Source organism: Eurypyga helias, unplaced genomic scaffold (genome assembly GCF_000690775.1).
Source record: "Eurypyga helias isolate BGI_N326 unplaced genomic scaffold, ASM69077v1 scaffold33939, whole genome shotgun sequence".
Taxonomy (NCBI): domain Eukaryota; kingdom Metazoa; phylum Chordata; class Aves; order Eurypygiformes; family Eurypygidae; genus Eurypyga; species Eurypyga helias.
In genome coordinates, this window is record NW_010271990.1 from 7,863 (window position 1) to 8,797 (window position 935).

Sequence of the window (935 nt, forward strand, 5' to 3'; positions counted from 1 at the left end):
AGCACCAGTTGTTGTGTGGAGAGTTACGTGTTCCGAGTGTTTTAATGGAAACGTAGAAAAGGTATTGTTACAAAAATCATATGTTTTACTGGGGACATATCTGGTGCATTCTTGAACAAAAGTAATAATCTTTTAATATTTTCTGGCAGTATGGTACCATGTCGCATTAGGGGCATATTGTGAATAGTCAAAGCAAATGAATGGATACAATGAGTTTTACAGCTCGCCTTCCAGAAGTGAAAGCAATGCATACACCAAGGAGTTGTGGGTAGCAAGAAAATGAGATTGTCCTGCTGATTGGATGCAGACAAGCAATGAGTAATTCAAGAGCTCACAGTCAAACAAACTGCTTGTGGCACTACTACTTGTACCCAATTACCAATTCAGAGAGAAAATAAAAAGCAGTTTCAGTAGAGTCAGGGTGGGAAATCTCCAATTAGCACCAATTAGTGAAGTTGCTTCCTACAGCGGAATTCTGGGGACATAAGAAAAAAAAAATAATCTCCCAGAATGCCTGGTTGGAGCATTTATTTACCAGGTGATGGGACTCCCGAAGAATAACTTGATGAGGATTTGCGCCTGTGGGACTTGAATACAGATACTACTTGGAACTTGCCTGCTCGATTTGACTGGTCAATCATAGGCTGTACTATTCTTCTTCTGGCATTAATAAACCTGCAACAGAATACAAAGAATAGAAGTCCTTTCATCAGCTTGCTTCTGTGTTTTGAGAACACCTCTGCTTTAAAACTGACAGGATTTTAGCGCGGGGCGGCGACGTGTTTTGCTTCGCGTTGCTTTCTTAAAAGAGTGTAATTTAACTTTAAAGGATTTTCCTCTAAGTGCTCAGAAATTGTAACTGGTAACACGCTTATCTTACTAGCCAGCTTAGAGCTGGATTTGCCAGAAGGCTTTGAACAAGTAAACGCGACCGA

At 40.4% G+C, this 935-nt stretch overlaps 1 long non-coding RNA gene across 1 annotated transcript in view; it reads right to left on the minus strand.

Annotated features, from left to right (window-relative positions):
• The window catches only part of LOC104515134, a 6,607-nt gene extending 5,929 nt beyond the window's left edge, over window positions 1-678 (minus strand). The window contains exon 1 of the long non-coding RNA XR_727939.1: window positions 617-678. This is a non-coding gene — a long non-coding RNA (uncharacterized LOC104515134). The remainder of the gene's footprint in view (window positions 1-616) is intronic.
• Window positions 679-935: the final 257 nt, after the last annotated feature.